The 19,904-nt window shown below is 37.9% G+C and overlaps 1 protein-coding gene and 1 non-coding gene across 5 annotated transcripts in view; both read right to left on the bottom strand.

Annotated features, from left to right (window-relative positions):
* LOC140719184 (carnitine O-palmitoyltransferase 1, liver isoform-like) overlaps nt 1-19,904 on the bottom strand; it is a 118,738-nt gene that overhangs the window by 87,049 nt on the left and 11,785 nt on the right. The window contains exon 1 of one of the 4 annotated variants that reach the window (XM_073033619.1): nt 3,675-3,768. The exons of the other annotated variants lie outside the window; for them this stretch is intronic. The gene's annotated coding sequence lies outside the window, so the exon portion shown is untranslated. Of the gene's footprint in view, nt 1-3,674; nt 3,769-19,904 lie in introns of those variants that run through there. 4 annotated transcript variants of the gene reach the window in all.
* LOC140719517 (U6 spliceosomal RNA) lies at nt 13,247-13,353 on the bottom strand. Its single transcript, XR_012096933.1, has one exon. It is a non-coding gene; the product is annotated as a U6 spliceosomal RNA (small nuclear RNA).

The following is a 19,904-nucleotide window of genomic DNA, read 5'->3' as shown; positions in this document are numbered from 1 at the left end:
CTGAAAATGTGTGCCAACCAACTAGGAGTATTCAAGGACATTTTCGACCTCTCATGCCAGTCGGAAGTTCCCAACTGTTTTAAAAAGGCAACAATTATGCCAGTGCCTAAGAAGAGTAGTGTGAGCTGCCTTAATGACTATTGCCCAGAAGCACTCACATCTATGGTGATGACACGCTTTGACAGATTGATCGTGGCTAGAATGAACTCCTGTCTCAGCAAGGACCTGGACCCACTGCAATTTGCCTAACACTACAATAGGTCTATGGCAGATGCAATCTCAATGACTCTACACTTGCCTTAGATCACCTGAACAATACAAACACCTATGTCAAGATGCCGTTTGTTGACTATAGCTCCGCATTTAACATCATCATTCCCACAATCCTGATCAATAAATTTCAGAACCTGGGCCTCTGTACCTCCCTCTTCCTAACTGGAAGACCATAATCTGTGCAGATTGGTGATTATTTCCACCTTGCTGATGATCAACATTGGTACACCTCAGAGGTGTGTCCTTAGCCCACTGCTCTACTCTCTCTCTATTCCCATGACTATGTGGCTAGGTATTGCTCAAAAATCATCTATAAATTTGATGACAATACAACCATTGTTGGTAGAATCTCAGATGGAGATGAGGGCATACAGGTGCGAAATATACCAGGTAGTTGACTGGAGTCACAGCAACAACCTTGCATCTATGTCCACAAGGCGAAAGGGCTGAGCGTGGACCAGGAAGGGTAAGACAAGGATACATGAACCACTCCTCATAGAGGGACCAAAAGTGGAGAGAGTGTGCAATTTCAAGTTCCTGGATGTCAAGATCTCTGAGGATCTAAACTAGTCTTAACATATAAATGCATATAAAGAAGATAAGACAGCAGCTATATTTCATAAGGAGTTTGAAGAGATTTGGTTTGTCAACTAAAACACTCAGTATCTTCTATAGATGTACCATGGAGAACATTGTGACAGGCTGCATCACTGTCTGATATGGGAAGGGGGAGGGCTACTGCACAGGACTGAAAGCTATAGAAAGTAATAAAATTAGCTAGCTCCATCTTGGGTACCTAGCCTCTATAGTCCCCAAGACATCTTCAAGGAGCAGTGCCTCAGAAAGGTAATGTCCATTATTAAAGATCTCCATCACCCAGGGCATGCCCTCTTCTCATTGTTACCTTCAGGAAGGAGGTACAGAAACCTAAAGGAACACCCTCAGCGACTCAGGAACAGCTTCTTCCCCTCTGCCATACGATTCCTAAATGAACATTGAACCCATGAACACTACCTCACTTTTATTATTTCTGTTTTTGCACTATTTTTAATCTTTTCAGTGTACATTATTATACTTACTGTAACACTTACATATTCATTTTTTCTTTTTCTATTATCAAGTATTGCATTGAACTGCTGCTGCTAATTAACAAATTTCATGACATGCCAGTGATAATAAAAGATGTCCAATATCAGACTTTATTCTAAACTCTATCATGGGAACAGATTACTCGAGGAAACCAAGGAAATATTTAAAGTTGTGTTCACAAGTATTCTAAAAGAAATGCAATATTTGCATTGGCTTCTGGGAATCTCCAGCCCAAGTGCTCAAAGTGGAAATGGTCCGTTTGAGATAGTATATAGAATCTCGAGACCATGCATCAGGTTTACTCAGAAACCCTCACATTACCACCGACTGACGCATTGGGCACTGCCTGCCTACCTGTGGAAGAGACTGCAAAGCCACAAAGGCCTCATTAGCTACCTTAGGCATCCATAAAACTGAAGTGTAAGAAACCTATCCTTGATCTCAAAAGACTGCCTAAAAAGATTACTGAAACTCACTTTTATAACACAGTCAAGGAATAATTTACAACTTTCCAGCCCAACTAGCAGGCACTAACTACTCTACTGTCAAATGTAAAATCATATTTCAATAACTGGCTTTTTTTCTCTCAGTAAATTAAGTCACATTTTCTATCTATGGCAAGTATCTTTCATAAACAAACTGAATAACTCATTTACAATAGGTGGATCATATATAAATAACAGATTATGCAATTATTTACCATTGAGGCAAAAGGTTATATTAACATACATCCTAAAGACAGTAGATTCTGGTTAATTGGGACACATCAGGATTAGTACATTTTGGCCTAATTAAAAGTTTGCCCCAATTAGCCGAAATTTCATGGAAATAGCTAAATGGTATAAAAGACAAACCACCTTTTAACTGAGTAACAAATTATATATTTAAATGAAATATCAAATAATTTAGAACACTACCAAAATTGTATTAGCTCCCAATAGTTATCCAGAATTCATTTAGTATATGCTGATGTGTTCTTTTGATTGACTGTAATTGAACAAGATCAGCGCAGACACCGAGTGCAAATAATGGACTGCCTTCAAACAGTGCTTTTGACAAAAGCATCCTCTAAATCTTCATTTTCATTGTAACATTCAAGATGATTGTTGATACCTTCAAATTCATCATAGTTCCTAACTTGTTGAAGTAGTGAAATAGTTTCATTTTCACTCCCCACCATTTCTGGCATCTCCAAGCCTGAATGCTTGAAACTGCAGGGAGCAGAACAGTTCTGAATTGTCTTATTACTCACCAATTATTAGTGACAAAATTCACAGCTTTTTGAATACAAGCAAGTGACGCTTTTTAAGAAATGTTCACTCTAAACAGTGTTATGCCTAACGGTCATGCAAGTGCACATGACTGTCACTAGTTAAAAACTGTTCGACAACAGTCTCCTGCCCCAGTTAAGTGATGCAGTGTCCCAAATAAACAAATTGAATCCCATATTAGTTCTTGATTTGTTTTTGTTATTTAATGGTTGGCCCAAATAAGCACTACTCCAATTAACTGATGACCCAATTAACCCAAATCCACTGTATATTTATACTACCAATAAATTCTAAATGCTATACAATAATACTTCATTCCAAATACTGATCAGAAATATTCTAGGATGCTCTGTTAGGTCTAATACAATATTATAATATATCCAGGATGTATAAAATGTAAGCATAACCTTGTGTGTTCACCACATATTAACACTCTACGTTTACAAAACATTCAGTAATACAAGAAAGACCCTATTCCTGATCAGTCTAATGAGTCTGGTAAGTAAACACTATTTACAACAAATTGTGATTTGCTTTTGACCTGCTTTTGACAGGCATAATCATCAAGCAATGAAGAATAAGTCTGTGCCATGTAACCATGTAATCCTAACAAGTGCCAATGCCTTCAAAAGGCAAGACCACTGGATTATATACTATTTTTAAAACATATAATTAAATTTCCATGGAACATCACAAATAACACCTCAGCCAATTACTAGAGATTTAAGGCATGCAGGGAGATTAGTTAATAAGTGAAATCTTTACCGGTCAGTTTAGAATCATTTGTTAAAGCAATATCAAATCATCGCTGTTCTAAACAACTGATAATTCATACAAAATGTACGACAGCCATGTAAAGAGCAGTCAATAAAGCGTAATTAATTCTAATCACATCATTTCAATCGTACCCATTTTAAAATCAGTATACTTATTAGTAAAAGAAGAATGCTTGTACCTACAAACTTCAACTGCCATTTAGCGTGCCGTCTAAATTAAGCAGCCAATTTACACTACAAACCAAATCTAAAAGTTAGCCTCTACCTGAAATTTAGTCTTGTGCTACCAGCTTGAACAGATCAAGCAACTGAGCAAATTCCGAGTCAATGCAGCTTGAGGAGGAAGTTGAACTACACTAATAAGGCATGTGACTCAGAAAGTAGGTGAGAGGTTAAAGCAAGGAGAAAAGAATGCTCTTTATGGGAGGAGAAGTTTAAAATTAACCACAGAGATGTGGAATTATTACTAGGACACAACCATATAAACAAATAGGAAATGTTTAAAACTTGCCAGGAAATATATTAAAAACAAAAAATTGTTTGCAGGATATTACCGGTAAAATTCCTACAGATTAAAACCACAAGCTAAAAGAACTGATACAGTGCTTGCAAAGAGATCACCATAGAATGCAATGCAGACACAAGAAGCAACCATTTTGTGCACAGTACATTTAATTAATAATAGAAAAATGAATTATTTTGCATCGTGTTTTAAACAAAAATTCTGGAACAGAAGAACACTACTCTTTAAGATTAAAATATTTAATTTCACCAACTGAACTAAAGCAATGTTCTACAATTTGTTAAATTTCTCTTAGAATTTAGCAAATGCAAAACATCATGATAAGCAAACTGTCAAGATGTATATAGAGATAAAATAATAAATTCTTCACAACACACACACACACAAAATGCTGGAGGAGCTCAGCAGGTCAGGTAGCATCTATGGAAATGAATAAACAGTTGACATTTTGGATGAAGACCATTCATCAGGACCGGAAAGAAAGAGGGAAGATGCCAGAATAAAAGGTAGGGGGAGGGGAAGGAGAGCAAGCTAGAAGGTGGGAAAGTAAAAGGTGAAGCCAGGTGGGTGGGCAAGGTAGAGGGCTGGAGAAGAAGGAATCTGACAGGAGAAGAGAGTGGACCATGGGAGAAGGGGAAGAAGGAGCTGCACCAGGGCAAGGAGAGGGTACAAGAGGCCAGACTGGAAAATAGAAGAGGAAAGGAGGGGAAAAGAAAAAAATTAAAAATACCAGAGGGAGAAATCAATGTTCATGCCATCAGGCTGAAGGCTACCAAGATGGAATACAAGATCCAGTAGAGGAGGCCATAGACTGACATGTCAGAACAGGAATGGGGATGGGAATTAAAATGGTTGGCCACTGGGGGATTCTGCTTTTGGCAGATGGAGCGAAGGTACTTGACAAAGTGTTTCCCCAATTTACGTTGGATATGTGCTGGGGGAGATTAGTGGGGAGCAACAAATGGACAAGAGAATCACAGAGAAAGTGAACCCTACAGAATTCTTAAATTCTTAACAGACTTGGAAAACTGGTCAGCACTTTACTTCCTTAAAATGCAATTCCTTTACTAAGGAGGGTAAAAAATGAAATTTAAGATAAGACCCAAACTCTACTTAATTTCAATTTTCTTATTAAATTTAATATTAATAAATTGTGATCAATTTGTATCATAAACAAGATCTAACCTCTGTTAGATTTAGAAGAAAATGTTCATCCTTTATTAAGACTGCATTTTCAACTTGATGTATCAATACAATAATACATTAGAAAGAATACTGGCACTTTTCCAAAATCTGGTTGTTGCCAAAATCTCAGTGAAAAATAAAAATCAGCCCACTAAGAATGCAAACTCATTCATCCATGTAAGATTTGATTTATTAAAAATAACTGTAAATAATTGGAAGAAAAATATCACTTGCATCACTTTATATGTCACTGCAAGGGATAAAATTGTAAAAAAATTTGTAGCTCAATGTCAAGAAAGTTCCAAACACATGGGTTAGCCTCCTTGATCCTGTATTCTGACCTTTTTCCAAGTCTGGACTGGAAAGTTCTGGAAGGCAATGCAGTCATGTGGTGCATCGTAGCCAAAATGGTTATCCTTATCCAATATTAACATCAATACTTTTTCTCGCAAAAATGATCATTCTGGGTGGTTATAACATTCCCACTGCTGGTTCGAACAGAGTAGCTAACTTTGAATTAGTCAGGGTATGAAGCCAAGTTTACAGCCTCATTCATAATGGCTGTTCACTCTGTTCAGATCCAATGATGGAACTCTGTGGTATATTCCAATCAAAGTTCAAAGGTAAATTTGATTATCTAAGTACATTTATGTTACCATATATAACCCTGAGATTCATCTTCTTGTGAGCATATTCAACAAATCTATAAAATAGTAACTATAACATATAACAGGATCAATTAAAGACTGCCCAACTAGGATGTTTAACCAGAATGCAGAAAACAACAAACTGCAAATGCAAATATAAATAAACAGCAATAAATAAAGAGAACATGAGATGTGTCCTTGAAAATGAGTCCATTGGTTGTGGGAACATTTCAATCATGGGGCAAGTGAAGTTGAGTGAAGCTATCGTCTTTTGTTCAAGAGCTTGATTGTTGAGGGATAGTAACTGTTCTTCAATCTGGCTGTGAGAGTCCAGCGGCTCTTGCACCTTTTACCTGATGATTGCCGCAGAAGAGAATAAGATCTGGATGGTGGGGATCCCTGGTGATGGATGTTGCTCTCCCACAACAGCATTCCGTGTAGATGATGTCAATGGTTGGGAGGGCTTTCCCCATGTTGTACTGGGCCAAATCCCCTGTCTATAGGATTTTCTGTTCAAAAATTGGTGTTTCCATACCTGCTGTGAAGCAGCCAGTCAATATTCTCCACTGCACATCAATAGAAGTTGTAGATGTCATGCCAAATCTCCACAAACTCCCAAGGAAGTGGGGGGAAGGAAGTTGGGGGGGGGGCTTCTGGTTTTCCCCCCAATTGCACTTAAATACTGGGCCCAGGACAAGTCCCCTGAAATAGTAACACCTAGGAATTTAAAGTTGCTATCCTTCCCAACTCTGCTCTTCCGATGAGGACTGGCTCATAGCCTTCTGGCTTCTCTCTCCTGAAGTCTACAATCAGTTCCTTGGTTTTGCTGATATTGTAAGATTTTTGTCATGACACCACTCAGGCAGATTTTCAATCTCTCTCCTATATGCTGATACATCACCTCCTGTGATTCAGCTCATGACAGTGGTGTTATAGGCAAACGAATATGGCATTGGAGCTGTGGTTAGCCACACAGCCATTGGTATAAAGTGTAGAACAGATGGCTAAGCACTTAGCCTTGTGGTGGACCTCTGCTATTTGAGATCATGGAGATGTTGCTGCAAGTTGAACTTGAAGCCAGGATCTTGGAACTTATTGATTAGTTTTGAAGGGATGATGGCATTGAATGCTGAGCTGTGGTCGATAAAGAGTACCTGACATACACATCTTTGCTGTCCAGGTATTCCACAATTAAGTGAAGAGCCAATGAAATAGCATCTGCTGTGGACCTATTGCTCCAGTAGGCAAACTGGAGCAGATCCAAGTCGCCTCTCCGGCAGGAGTTGATGAGTTTCATCACCAACCTTTTAAAGTATTTCATCACTGTGGATGTAATTGCAACTGGACGAGGATCATTGAGGCAGGTCAACACACTCTTCTTAGGCAGGTGGGTACCACGCTCTGACAAAGTGAGAGGTTAAAGATCTCAGTGAACACATCCACCAGTTGTTCAGCAGAGGTCTTTAGTATGTGGCCAGGTATCCATTTGGTCTGGATACTTTTCGTGGGTTCACCCTCAAAGCTGCTCGCATGTCGGCCTCAAACTGAAATCACAGATTCATCAGGGGGTGTGAAAGTTCATTATAGTTCCTCCATATTCTGATGGTCAAATCAGGCATAGAAGGTATTGAACCCATCTGGAAGTAAAGCCCTGCTGTCTCCCATGTTGTTTGATTTAACTTTCTAAGAGGTTATAGCATTCAGGCACTGCCACAGCTGTCAAACATCCCTTGCTGATTTAAGTTTGGTCCAGAATTTCCATTTCACCTATGAGATGGCTCTTCAGAGATCGTACCAGGAACCTCTTGTAACTTTCTTGGTCTCCAGACTTAAGTGCCTCTGATCTGGTCCTCAACAGAATAATTGGTCCATGCAGGGCTTCTGATTGGGGAAGACTCTGAATGACTTAGTGGGGACATACTCGTCTACAGTTATTACATTACAATTATGATGTATTCATTCAAATCTCTAGATTGAGTGCTTGAACACAGCCCAGTCCACTGACTCAAAGCAATCCTATATCCGCTCCTCTGCCTTCCATGATGGTCTGTCTCTTTGTTATCCCAATCTCTGGAGCTTTGCACTTTAGCCTCTGCATGTATACAGGTAGGTGATGAACAGCCAACCAACTCAAATTAGCAAAAGGCAACCAAGGCAAAGAGCAGTAGGCATTTCTTATCTTAGTATAACAGTAGTCTAGTATGTTGGGACCTCTGGTGACACAGGTTATATGCTGGTGGTAATTGGGCAGGGTTTTCTTTAAACAAGCCTGGTTGAAGTCTCTGACCATGATTTGAAAAGTGTTGAGATAACCTCTTTCTTGTTTGGAGATAACATTGTGCAGTGTTGCAAGCACTTGATTATAGTTGGCCATTGGTGGTATTTAAACTGGGGTCAGGATTACGGAGGAGAACTCCTTTGGTAAATAGAGCAAATGGTATTTGATTGTTAGGTGTTCAAGGTTGGGAGAACACAAGTTTGACAAAACTGGCTTGGAATCCCACCCCCCCCCCCCCCCCGCCTTGCTTTTGGCCACGTCAATGAACTTTAAAGGTGTTGTGCCTGTCTGATCTGGGCTCGTCAGTCAAGATATGAAGGTCATTGAGTAGATTTAAAAGTCTATTTCCTGGAGGATAGTAACATGCTGCAGATTGCAGTTTAAGTACCGTAGATTCCGGATTATAAGCCGCTCCTTTTTTCCCACACTTTGAACAGCTTTGAACACTGCGGCCTTTACTACGGTGCGGCTAATGCATGGTTTTTTTTCATGCCGCCAAAAACATTTTGCCTCGTAACAGTAGACCAATAAAATTGATGAGTAGTTCACAGAGGTCCAATGAAATTGTATGATAAATCAAGCGCACTTTCACAATTAAATTATTGTAAATCAGTCATTTGTACTCACCCTCATCAACATGGAAAACACTCGAAGAAAAGCATTGTGCTGCCTTTATGGCAGTTATTTAGTTTATAATATTTTCGCTTAGTAATTCATTTGTTAGTATTTTCTAGTTAAAGTTAGAAGTGTTTTAAGTATATTTGTTTTCTGTACTACATCCCGGGATGCTATGATGTCACATCCGGTTTCACCGCGTCTTGTGGGGAAAATACCGGTTTGCGATAAATGGAAAGGAGGGGGCGAGCGCATTAGACCCGCGCGAGAACGCTGCAAACATATGATGCAGCTTTTAAGTTAAAGGCGATCAATAACTTTTCCTGGTAGGCTACAGTATATATTTTTTTACCAGTCGTTAGGAGATATTGGAATGTTGTTCGTGCACTGTTCAGTAAAAAAGTATACGCAACGTATATTTAAAAGTAGCCGCGTTACAGGCACGGTTCGAAAAAAAGCATTTGCAATATGTATTTGTTTATGTTACCATACGGATTTAATTAAAAGTTAAAAAATCCTCACGTGTAATATCTTTCTGTGTAAATATCTCATATTACAACGTGGGACACCTGCGGCTTAAAATCCGGTGCGGCTTGTACAAGTACAAAATTGATTTTCTTTCTAAAATTAGAGCCTGCGGCTTTTAATCAGGTGCGCTCTGTAGTCCAGAATCTACGGTAATTCAAAGAGATGGTGAAATGCAATTTGACCAATCAGACAATGGAGTGTATTCACCACCAAAGTGGCTTGATAAGGTGGTATGCTGTAGAATAATAATGGTAAGTGATCAAAGGCAAATACATGATGGATTCATGGTAGTAAATCTCCTGATGGGTAAATTGGTTTATTATGTTCAGATATACTGAGGTATAGTGAAATGATCTGTATGGATTGCACGTAAATGCTTTTCACTATACCTCAGTATATGTGAACATAATAAACCAATTTACCAATCAGGAGATTTACCAACGAGGTAGATTGTGAAGTCAAGAGTCCATCTTATCATAGCAGGTGGACTATTCAATAGATTTCCCAGGGCAGGATAGAAGCTGTACTTGGACCTGATGGGATATACTTTCAGGCTTTTGTACTTTCTGCTCATTGGGAGGGGAGGTGGAGGAGAAGACAGTATGTCTGATAATTCTAATGATTGCAAGAAGCCCTTTAAGTTTGCACCAGCATAAAAGAAAATCATGAATGGGAAAATGCCGTCCAAATTGCCTTAGACAGATGACTGACCAATAGCTAATAATATCAGAAAGTCATTACAAGTTGCGCATGTTTACCTCACCTGATACTGATCGTCAGTATTTCATAATGGCCTTTTCTTCAATCAGTAACTTTTTTTAAATAAAATTTTTTATTAAATTTTCGAATGGTTACAGAAAGAAAAAAAAATTATCAACCCTTCCCCCCTCCCCCTTAACATATTCCTGTAGAAAGAGAAAAAAAAGAGAGAAGAAAAAAGAAAGAAAGAAAGCCTGGATATCAGAAGATCCCCCCATGCTTCATGGAGTTCATAATAGCTTTAGTATATATATTTATTTCTTTCCCCAAATAACCAATAATTTTATCTTCGGAGCACCTATATATTTAATCCTATCTTTTGTAAATAAGGGTGCCAAATTTTCAGAAATATTTCATATTTATCTCTTAAATTATAAGTAATTTTTTCAAGTGAAATGCAGCTGAAAATTTCATTCTTCCAACGATCTATACTATGTATGAATCCGATTTCCAAGTAACTGCAATAGCCTTTTTGGCTACTGCCAATGCAATTTTTATGAATTCTTTCTGATATTTATTCAGTTTGGATTTCGGTTTTATCCCTTCAATATCGCCTAGTAAAAATAATATTGGATTATGTGGAAGTTGTGTTCCAATAATTTGTTCCAATAAAACTCTTAAATTTGTCCAAAAAGGTTGAATTTTAAAACAAGACCAAGTAGAGTGTAAAAAAGTACCGTAGATGTCGGATTATAAGCCGCTACTTTTTTCCCACATTTTGAACAGCTTTGAACTCTGCGGCCTTTAATACGGTGCGGCTAATACATGATTTTTTTCATGCCGCCAAAAACATTTTGCCTCGTAACAGTAGACCAATAAAATTGATGAGTAGTTCACAGAGGTCCAATGAAATTGTACGATAAATCAAGCGCACTTTCACAATTAAATTATTGTAAATCAGTCATTTGTACTCACCCTCATCAACATGGAAAACACTCGAAGAAAAGCATTGTGCTGCCTTTATGGCAGTTATTTAGTTTATAATATTTTCGCTTAGTAATTCATTTTCTAGTTAAAGTTAGAAGTGTTTTAACTATATTTGTTTTCTGTACTACATCACGGGATGCTATGACGTCACACCCGGTTTCGCCGCGTCTTGTGGGAAAAATGCCGTTTGCGATAAACGGGACGGCGGGGGGCGAGTGGCGGAGCGGCATTAGATCTGAGCGAACGCTGCTTTTAAGTTAAAGGCGATCAATAACTTTTCCTGGTAGGCTGCAGTATATATATTTTTTACCAGTCGTTAGGAGATATTGGAATGTTGTTCAGTAAAAAAGTATACGCAACGTATATTTAAAAGTAGCCGCGTTACAGGCACGGTTCGAAAAAAAGCATTTGCAATATGTATTTGTTTATGTTACCATATGGATTTAATTAAAAGTTAAAAAATCCTCACGTGTAATATCTTTCTGTGTAAATATCTCATATTACAACGTGGGACACCTGCGGCTGAAAATCCGGTGCGGCCTGTACAAGTAAAAAATTGATTTTCTTTCTAAAATTAGAGCCAGCGGCTTTTAATCAGGTGCGCTCTGTAGTCCGGAATCTACGGTACCAATTTCTTAATTACATCGGAAACATTGATCAGATACATTTGGGTTTAATTTATTTATTTTTTGTGGTGTAATATATAATTGATGTAAAAAATTATATTGCACTAATCTTAACCGGACATTTGTTGTATTTGTCATACTGTCTTGACCAACTTGTTTCTTCAATTCTAATATTCAAATCAGTTTCCCATTTTTGTCTTAACTTATGAATTCCTTGTTTAATTGCCTGTTTTTGAATCAAACTATACATACAAGAAATAAATTTTTTAATCTTTCCTTTTTGAATTAAATTTTCTATTTCATTAGGTTTCGGCAATAACATTGTTTGACCCAATTTATCTCTTAAATAAGCCCTTAATTGGAAATAACAAAAAAGAGTGTTGTTTGATATTTTGTATTTATTCTTTAATTGATCAAAAGACATTAATATATCTCCTTCAAAACAATCTCCTATATATCTAATCCCTTTTTGAAACCAATTGTATACAAGTTAGTTATCCATTGTAAAAGGAATAAGTTTATTTTGAATTAAAGGTCTCTTTGCTAATAAAGATTTCTTTATCTCATCATCAACATTTATCTTATCCCATAAATCAATCAAATGTTTTAATATAGCAGATTCTTTCTTTTCCCATATCCATTTAGATTCCCACTTATATATAAAATCTTCCGGTATATTTTCTCCTATTTTATCTAATTCTATTCTAATCCATGCCGGTTTATCTTCATCAAAAAAAGATGCAATAAATCTAAGTTGATTTGCTTTATAATAATTTTTAAAGTTTGGAAGTTGTAACCCTCCTAGGTCAAATTTCCATGTCAATTTTTCCAACGATATTCTTGACATCTTGCCTTTCCAAAGGAACTTCCTCACACATTTATCTAACTCTTGAAAAAACTTCTGCGGTAATTGTATTGGTAGTGTTTGGAATAAATATTGTAATCTAGGGAATATATTCATTTTTACTGCATTTACTCTGCCTACTAATGTTATTGGTAATGTAATCCATTTATCAAGATCTTCTTGAATTTTTTTCAATAATGGTTAATAATTTAATTTATATAAATTCTTTATATCATTATCAACTCTTAACCTAAATATTTTATACCATTTATCGGCCATCTAAATTGAGTTATTAGTCGACATTGACTATAATCTCCTTTAGGAGTAGAATTTCACTTTTATCCCAATTTATTTTGTAGCCTGATATTTTCCCATATTCTTCCAATCTAGAAGATAATTTACACAGCGAATACAATGGGTTTGTTAAATAAAGCAAAACATTGTCAGCAAATAAATTAATCTTATATTCCTCCTGGTTAACTCTGAAACCCATAATATCTGGGTCCGTTCTAATTAATTCAGCTAATGGTTCTATCGCCAACACAAATAAAGCAGGTGATAATGGACAACCTTGTCTAGTTAACCTTGTTAACTGAAATGATGTTGAAATTTGACCATTTGTCACTACTTTAGCTTTGGGATTAGTATTTAAGGTTTTAATCCATTTTATAAAAGATACTCCTAATCCATATTTTTCCAATACCTTAAATAAAAAATCCCATTCCAATCTATCAAATGCTTTTTCTGCATCTAAGGCAACTGTCACACTCATTTCCTCCCTCTTTTGTGCCAAATGAATTATGCTAAGTAACCGAGTTACATTATCTGCCGACTGTCTATTTTTGATAAATCCTGTTTGATCCATATGTATTAATTTTGGTAAGTATTTAGATAATCTATTTTTTTAAAATATGGAACGCTTCACGAATTTGCGTGTCATCCTTGCGCAGGGGCCATGCTAATCTTCTCTGTATCGTTCCAATTTTAGTATATGTGCTGCCGAAGCGAGCACTAGATAATCTATTAGATAAAATTTTTGCTATTATTTTATAGTCGGTATTCAACAAAGAAATAGGTCTATATGATGTTGGCTTTAAAAGATCTCTATTTTTTTTTATGGAAGTTTATGCATTCTTTCCGCTTGGTATATTAACTCCATAAAAGGAGGAATTAGAAAATCTTTGAACTTTTTTTATAAAATTTGAGCGGAAAACCATCTTCTCCCGGGGATTTATTACTCTGAAGTGATCCTAGAGCTTCTTCGACCTCTTTTAATGTAAAAGGCGTATCTAATCCCTTCTGTTCTTCCGAATTCAATTTTGGAAGAGTTATTTGTGATAAAAACCTTTCTATCTCGACATTATCACTTTGTGATTCTGATTGATACAGTTCAGAATAAAAATTCTTAAAAGTTTAATTAATTTCTAAAGGTTTATAAGTAATTTTATTTACACTTGTTCTAATTGCATTTATCGTTTTGGAAATCTAGTCTGATTTTAACTGCCAAGCAAGAATCTTGTGTGATCTTTCACCTAGTTCGTAATATCTCTATTTAGTTCTCATAATTGCTTTTTCTGTTTGGTATTCTGAAGTGTATTATATTGTAACTTCTTATTAACAAGTTGTCTTTGTTTTTCTTCTGTCATATACCTTTGAGATTCTTTTTCTAATTTTGTAATCTCTTTTTCCAATTGATCTATTTCTACCACATATTCCTTCTTAATTTTAGAAGTATAACTTATTATCTGGCCTCTCAAATATGCCTTCATTGCTTCCCATACTATAAATATATCATCAACTGAATGTAAATCTGTATCTAAAAAAAACTGAATCTGCTTTTTCATGAAATCACAAAAATCTTGACGTTTTAATAATATTAAATTAAATCTCCATCTGCAAATCAATTCCTCTTTATCCATCATTATCATTGTCATTGTCAAGGGGGAATGATCTGACAATATTCTTGCTTTATATTCCATATTTTTCACTCTGTCTTGAATATTCATTGATAATAGGAAAAAATCTACCCTTGAATAAGTTTTATGTCTATTTGAATAAAATGAGTAATCTCTTTCTTTTTGATTAATTCTTCTCCACATATCTATCAAATTTAAATCTTTCATCAATGATAAAGTTAATTTTGCTACTTTTGATTTTGTAACAACCTTTGTTGATCTATCTAAAACTGGGTCTGGACAAAAATTAAAATCTCCACCTATTAATATTTTGTCATGTGCGTCAGCCAAATTCAAAAAGGCCTCTTGTATAAATTTTACATCATTTTCATTTGGTGCATAAATATTCATAAGTCTATAGTTCTGAAAAAATTTGACAATGTATAATTACATATCTCCCCGCAGAATCAATTAATACATTTTGTATTTTAATTGGTAAAGTTTTATTAACCAAAATTGCAACTCCCCTCGCCTTTGAATTAAATGAAGCTGCTATAACATTTCCGACCCAATCTCTCTTTAATTTCTGATGTTCTATCTCTGTTAAGTGTGTTTCTTGTAAAAAAAGCTATATCCATTTTCATTTTCTTAATGTATGTTAAAATTATTTTTCTTTTCACCGGTCCATTAAGCCCATTAACATTAAAACTTTAAAAATTCAGTAAATTAGTCATTATTTTTAACAGGGTTACTCCAGTCTATAGTAATACCTAACTTTTCAACTTTCGTAGTACCTTGGGGAATCTTTTTAAAATTCTCCGTGTTGCTATGTGTCTCCCCCCCGATTGTCCAGGCAAAGAAAGAAAGATTAAAGAAAAATAGATTATAAAGGAAAAAATAACAAAATACCCCCCTACTAATGTTGTGAATTAAAAAAACACAACATTACCCTCCTCCGTTGTACGGGTCATGGCAATCGTCATGATTACACACGTGAATCCCGTAGCAATCCATCTGAAGTTCCCCCAGCTCCCCATAACATAAAAAATATATAAGAGAAGAAAAAATAATATCACTACTCTCGATTAATATTTCTCAAATTTTTACCTTTCTCCCCCTGTATCATATAATTAAGAATATATTTAAATATTCTTCTGTCCTTAAACATCCATCAACTCCATTCACTGTCCCTGTCTTCATCTTTAATCTGTTTCACTGTTAAATCCTTGGCTGTGGTTAGCAAATATTTGGGAGTTCTTGTACAAATTCTTCCGCATCCTGATAATCAGTAAAAAAATCTTCTTTTTCCGTCATCCAAAAAAATTATCAGGGTTGCCAGGTGGCACAATATAAATTTATAACCCTTTTCCCATAAAACTTTTTTCGCTGGGTTAAATTCCTTCTTTCTCTTCAAAAGGTCATAACTTATATCAGGATAGAAAAGAACTGTTTTCCCTTCTATCATCAATGGCCCGTTTCTCTTTCTGGCACGTTGGGCAGCTGCCTTCAGGATTTTTTCTTTATCTTGATATCTTAAGCATTTTATCAAGATTGATCGTGGGTTTTGATCAACTTGAGGTCTTAAGGCTCTCTGAGCCCTTTCAATTTCAATTAACTAGGTTCCTTCTTCCATTTCCAAAATTTCCGGAATCCATTTTTGAAAAAAATTTATTGGATCCTCTCCCTCTATACCTTCTTTAAGTCCAACAATCTTAATATTATTTCGTCTGCTAAAATTTTCAAGTACATCCACTTTTTCCAACAACCGTTTTCTTTCTGATGTCCAGGCAGAAATATTATCTTCCATTTTATTCACTCTATCAATGGTTTCTCCCATTGTTTCTTCCAAGTTTTTAATTTTCTTGTCCATTTTGACCTGTCTTTTCATCATTTTATCAAACATAATCTTCATATTTTTAATATCTTTTTTATTACTTTTAATGCTTTTAATTCATGCATTATTTGCACCAAAGATTTTCTTATGTCTCCAATATCACCTCCAACCTCTTCCTGTTGCTCTTCTTTGTTTGTCTCTTCATCTTTGTCTGATTTATCCAGAGAATCTGATTCCACCTCATATTCACTTTCACTTTCAGTTCCGATCATAGCTAGGATTTGTAGTTTGGGTTGCTCATGTTTGCGCATGCCCCTTCTTTCACGCATGTGCAATTCCTGTTGCTCTTATTTTTTGGAAACGGTTGATGTTGCCGCAGTTTCCTGTTCTGTATCGCCGGAGATAAAATGCACTTGAGCCCGAGGCTCTTTCATGGTGGCCAGCCTTGATTCTTTACCAACTTGTGTTGTCTTCAAAGTAGTAGTTTTCTTCTGCTTCTGTTTAGGAGACATATCTTAAGACAATCCTGAGTAGGTTATAAGTAATTTTTAAAAAGTATTTACTAACTTTTCTTCACTTAAACATTATTTTACTGTTTTTTTTACAGGAGAGCTGGATTTCCACATCTCGATCCTATGTCATCACGTGACGTCCCCCCCCCCCCCCCCAATCAGTAACTATTGAAAATTTTCTGCTTCTATGTAATCTCTCATGGATGTATGTTCAGCAGAGGGCATTCAGCAAAAGGACACCATAATACTAGTGCAATAACCAGCAGGCCATGACAAAGTCACTCCTTTTATAGATAGATAGATAGATAGATAGATACTTTATTCATCCCCATGGGGAAATTCAACTTTTTTTCCAATGTCCCATACACTTGTTGTAGCAAAACTAATTACATACAATACTTAACTCAGTAAAAAATATGATATGCATCTAAATCACTATCTCAAAAAGCATTAATAATAGCTTTTAAAAAGTTCTTAAGTCCTGGCGGTAGAATTGTAAAGCCTAATGGCATTGGGGAGTATTGACCTCTTCATCCTGTCTGAGGAGCATTGCATCGATAGTAACCTGTCGCTGAAACTGCTTCTCTGTCTCTGGATGGTGCTATGTAGAGGATGTTCAGAGTTATCCATAATTGACCGTAGCCTACTCAGCGCCCTTCGCTCAGCTACCGATGTTAAACTCTCCAGTACTTTGCCCACGACAGAGCCCGCCTTCCTTACCAGCTTATTAATAAAGACGTGAGGCGTCCCTCTTCTTAATGCTTCCTCCCCAACACGCCACCACAAAGAAGAGGGCGCTCTCCACAACTGACCTATAGAACATCTTCAGCATCTCACTACAGACATTGAATGACGCCAACCTTCTTAGGAAGTACAGTCGACTCTGTGCCTTCCTGCACAAGGCATCTGTGTTGGCAGTCCAGTCTAGCTTCTCATCTAACTGTACTCCCAGATACTTGTAGGTCTTAACCTGCTCCACACATTCTCCATTAATGATCACTGGCTCCATATGAGGCCTAGATCTCCTAAAGTCCACCACCATCTCCTTGGTCTTGGTGATATTGAGACGCAGGTAGTTTGAGTTGCACCATATCACAAAGTCCTGTATCAGTTTCCTATACTCCTCCTCCTGTCCATTCCTGACACACCCCACTATGGCCGTGTCATCAGCGAACTTCTGCACATGGCAGGACTCCGAGTTATATTGGAAGTCTGATGTGTACAGGGTGAACAGGACCGGAGAGAGTACGGTTCCCTGCGGCGCTCCTGTGCTGCTGACCACCATGTCAGACCTACAGTCTCCCAACCGCACATACTGAGGTCTATCTGTCAAGTAGTCCACTATCCAATCCACCATGTGAGAGTCTACTCCCATCTCCGTTAGTTTGTGCCTTAAGATCTTGGGCTGGATGGTGTTAAAGGCACTAGAGAAGTCAAGGAATGTAATCCTCACAGCACAACTGACCCCCTCTAGGTGAGAGAGTGATTTGTGCAGCAAATACGTGATAGCATCCTCCACTCCCACCTTCTCCTTATACGCAAACTGAAGAGGATCCTGGGCGTGCCTGGTTTGTGGCCTAAGATTCTGTATTATCAGCCGCTCCATGGTCTTCATAACGTGCGACGTCAAGGCAACAAGGTCTGAGGTCATTCAACTCCTTTGGTTGTGGTTTCTTCGGTACCGGGACAATACAGGATGTTTTCCACTGTCTGGGTACTCTTCTCTGCTCCAGGCTCATGTTGAAGATGCGCTGTAGTGGTTCTCCCAGCTCAGTCGCACAGGCCCTCAGTAATCGTGGGGAAACTCCATCCGGTCCAGCCGCCTTGCTGGTACAGATCTTCCTCAGTTGACCTTCCACCTGTGCAGCCGTAATCCTGGGCGTGGGCAAGGTCTCCTGTGAGTGGCTATTTTCCTGTGAGGGAAGTAAGCCTGGTGTGGATTTCTGCGGTGAGGATGAGATTGAGCTGTCGAACCTGTTGAAGAAGTTGTTCAGCTGGTTCGCTTTCTCCACATCTCCACTTATGTTCACCCCCCCGCTTTGCACCGCATCCGGTGATGATCTTCATCCCATCCCACACCTCCTTCATGCTTTTTTTCTGCAGCTTTTGTTCTAGCTTCCTCCTATACTGCTCCTTTGCCCCCCTTATCTGTACTCTGAGTTCCTTCTGAACTCTTTTAAGCTCCAACCGATCACCATCTTTAAAGGCCCTCTTCTTCTGGTTTAGGAGGCCTTTGATGTGACTAGTGATCCAGGGCTTATTATTGGGATAGCAGCGAACAGTTCCAACAGGGACAACTGCATCCACACAAAAGTTAATATAGTCCGTTGTGCATTCAGTGACCTCCTCAACGCCCCCACAGAGCCCCCCTTGCAGTACATCCCAGTTAGTAGTACCGAAGCAGTCTCTCAGGGCCTGTTCAGCTTCAGGAGTCCACTTCCTAAAAGAGCGTGTGGTAGTGGGATGCCTCATCACAATTGATTTATATCTGGGCTGTAACAAAACCAGGTTGTGATCAGCTTTCCCCAATGAAGGCAGTGGGGATGCACTATATGCCTCCTCTACGTTTGCATACAGTAGGTCAATAGTCCTATTACCCCTGGTGTAGCAATCCACGTACTGGGAGAAAGCAGGTAGTGTCTTGTCCAAAGTCACATGGTTGAAGTCCCCTGTAATTATCACCAGTGCCTCAGGGTGCTGTGTCTGAAGCCTAGCAACAGCGGAGCTGATGACGTCACACGCTACCGTTGCGTCAGCACGCGGCGGGACATACACATTCACCACAATGACGCTTGCGAATTCTCGAGGCAGGTAATATGGCCTCATACTCACGGCGATCAGCTCAATATCTCTTTCACAAACGGAGATCTTTGTACTCACATGCCCAGGGTTACACCATCTTTCGTTAATGTAGACAGCGAGTCCCCCTCCTTTCTTCTTCCCACACTTTTTGGCATCTCTGTCAAATCTTACCGTAGTAAAACCAGGTAATTCTACATTTACATCCGGGATGTTAGCCGTCAGCCATGTTTCGGAAAAACACAATAAACTGCATTCCTTGTATTCTTTAACATTCCTTACTAATGAGGCTAGCTCATCCACTTTATTTGGCAGCGAGTTCACGTTCCCCATAATGACCGAAGGAACAGCGGGTTTATAACGCCTCTTCATCTCCGTCCACTTATCCCTGCGCAGTTTTCCAGCCCTGGAGCCGCGGAACCTCCGTTTAATTTCGTTCGGGATCTGGATCTGTTGCGCAACACTGACTTGCCCCTTTCTCAGCGCAAGTAGCTGGTTTCTCGAATACAACTTTCTCTCCATC

The sequence above is a fragment of the Hemitrygon akajei genome, chromosome 31 (assembly GCF_048418815.1).
Source record: "Hemitrygon akajei chromosome 31, sHemAka1.3, whole genome shotgun sequence".
NCBI classification, from domain to species: domain Eukaryota; kingdom Metazoa; phylum Chordata; class Chondrichthyes; order Myliobatiformes; family Dasyatidae; genus Hemitrygon; species Hemitrygon akajei.
The sequence above is the reverse complement of the archived record's forward strand: the minus strand, read 5'-3'. Positions and strand labels throughout refer to the sequence as shown.